Source organism: Cannabis sativa, chromosome 4 (assembly GCF_029168945.1).
Source record: "Cannabis sativa cultivar Pink pepper isolate KNU-18-1 chromosome 4, ASM2916894v1, whole genome shotgun sequence".
NCBI lineage: Eukaryota > Viridiplantae > Streptophyta > Magnoliopsida > Rosales > Cannabaceae > Cannabis > Cannabis sativa.
In genome coordinates, this window is record NC_083604.1 from 31,899,756 (window position 1) to 31,902,479 (window position 2,724).

The 2,724-nt window shown below is 36.3% G+C and overlaps 1 long non-coding RNA gene across 1 annotated transcript; it reads right to left on the reverse strand.

Annotated features, from left to right (window-relative positions):
- Positions 1-204: 204 nt before the first annotated feature.
- Positions 205-1,828, reverse strand: LOC133036482 (uncharacterized). The gene is made up of 2 exons (XR_009687111.1): positions 1,707-1,828; positions 205-435 (listed from the first exon to the last, which is right to left on the reverse strand). It is a non-coding gene; the product is annotated as an uncharacterized LOC133036482 (long non-coding RNA).
- Positions 1,829-2,724: the final 896 nt, after the last annotated feature.

The following is a 2,724-nucleotide window of genomic DNA, read 5'->3' on the forward strand; positions in this document are numbered from 1 at the left end:
ACCATGAGTCGAGCTTATCTCTGACGACGAATGTACATGCTCAGCCGGTCTACAGGAAGTTTAAAAACCTTGGCGCTCTGATACCAAATTGTAATGCCCTAAATAATTAGGCACGCTACCCAAAATGATTATGAAACCCTAATCCCCTAATCGGGATTACTAATTAAAAACAGCGCAGAATTTAAACTTTTATATTAAACAGACTGAAAATAAACTTGTAATATATTTAAACTTTTTCAAACATAGTTGGGATCCCAAAAATATTTACAAAATTATTACAAGTTCTTTCTTACTAGCCGACCTAAGCGGCAAAATAGAATACAAAAGTCAACACTGTTAGACCCATAACCCGCTTGGTCTGAAGTGGCATGAACATGTACATTCTTCGCCCTGCTCCTGAAACTCATGGCTGATCAGCTAATGCCTTACCCTTTCCTGCACAGTAGAGCACCCGTGAGCCAAGCCCAACAAGACAGTATAAATCATAACAAATATATTATGCACATTCACATATGTCTGTATAGCACAAACCTGATCATTATTTCATCATGCCCATTTATGTCTACGTGGCATAGACCTATGTGTTGCGCTCACACATCTAATTAAATCTACATGACGTAGACCCACGTGTTACTCTCACACGTCTAAATACATTAAGGCCTTAGAAGCAGTTCATCTCGGTTATGAGTACCGAGTCCAACCTGATTATGCCTTGAGCACATAATCCTTAAATCTCATTTCAATTAACATGGCATGGCATTTATACACATATATCACTAGGGTAATAACCCTAGGCTATTAGACCGTTCCTATTAGGGTAATAACCCTAATCCCGGTTACTTAACATTCATGCATATCATTCTCAACATAAGCGCCACTGTGCATACTCTACGTGCTAATCACTGTCTTACCTGTTGTCCCGCAATAGTAGAGATTCCAAATCCCCGGGTGCTCCTGACCAGGTGCCGGTAATCCTAGTCACACACAATCCGAGATTTTCACAAATAGGGTTAACCCCTGATTTCACATTCATAAAATAAATTCATGGCATTTCAAATACAGATAATCACATAGATCTCGAAAAGAGCTTTCCAACGGTATAAAGAACGTCCCAAACGGAGTCCCGAGTCAAAAGTTATGGCCAAAACAAAATTGAGAAAAACAGAATTTCTCACTGCCAGATCCAGTCGCGACGGCCGAAAATCCCGTCGCGACTACTGGGTTTAGAACACCCCAAAACTCCATTTTTAAGGTCTTAAACATGCCCACTTTACCATATATTCGAACCTCAACCAAATCACAGAGTAAAAACACAAATTTCATGCTTAAATTCACCACAGAATATGTATCCCACAAATTAGATTAACAACACTCAAGCCAAGCTCAACACTTGAGCAAAATTCAACCTAGAAATCAAGTCTATAATCATGAACATCAAAACCCCAAATACCTCATGCTTGAACACAACAAAAATCAGAACTTAAGGTTAGATTTCAAACACAATATAACCTTAGAAATCTCATCTGAAATTACTAGTAAACATACTCCTCAACTCAACAATATAATCAAGCTAAAACATTAAGATTAACACCAAAATCACCTCTAAATCCACTATCATGCATCCATAATTTTAAGAAAATCAAGAACACCTTAATTCATTACATAACATCAGAAATTAATAAATCAAAAAGGCTAAAGATCATTACCACAAGTTCCTCAAGTTCTTCCCAAGCAAGAACATCCACAAAGCTACACCAAATCAAGCCCTTTTTTCTCAAAATCAAGATTTCTAAAAGAAAGGGTTAGAGAGAGAGAGAGGGGTCGGGTGTGAGGGATACAAAAACCAGAAATTCATTTACTTCTCTAAAAAAAATCAGCTTTTACCAAGTATAGAAAATAAAGGTCAAATGACCATTTTGCCCCTAAGGCCAATTTTTCACCTATTCACACATACAAGGGCATTCAAGTAAATTCATACTCAATTATTTTCAAATAAAAATTCAGATTATCACCCATAAATAATAATGCCAAATAAATCAATCAAATTTAGATTTCGGGCCCGAACCCGGTTCGGCCTGAAATTCCCGGGTGTGACTATACCGCGCCAACCTGTCAGAACACACCTGAAAAGACAACACAGGCATACTATATAATAATATAGTTCTATTAAGCACGTAATTAAATTAATCTCAACAATTTACCCTTCTCGGGTCATAATTACCAAAATGCCCCTGGCTCACCAACGGGGTCTTAACATGTTAAATTCATATAATTTCACATATGTTGAACTATATAATAATATAATTCCTCAATTAACTCATAATTATCTAGTTAGGGTTTTGCTAATCCTTTTCTTAATCCCGGGTATTACAGATAGGGGTGGAGAAAAGTTAAGAAAACTATGCAGTTCAACGATCTTTTATGTCTAATGAACTCTGGATAGTATTCAACTCCACATAAACTCTATCACACTTAGAGAATCATGATCTTTACAACCTTTAGGGGTGGATCATAATCTCTATATACTTTGGGTTGGAGTTTATCCACAATACCCTATATGTATATACTTAGGGGTGCAGTCTATTCCACAATTCCCTATGAAACACATATTTTCTATAAACATGGAAGTAATATAATGAGTTAGCTATTATCAATATAAATCCTTGATCTTGATTATATGTTCCATTTTGTTTTACTATTGTAAGTAAAAGTTTGATACCTATG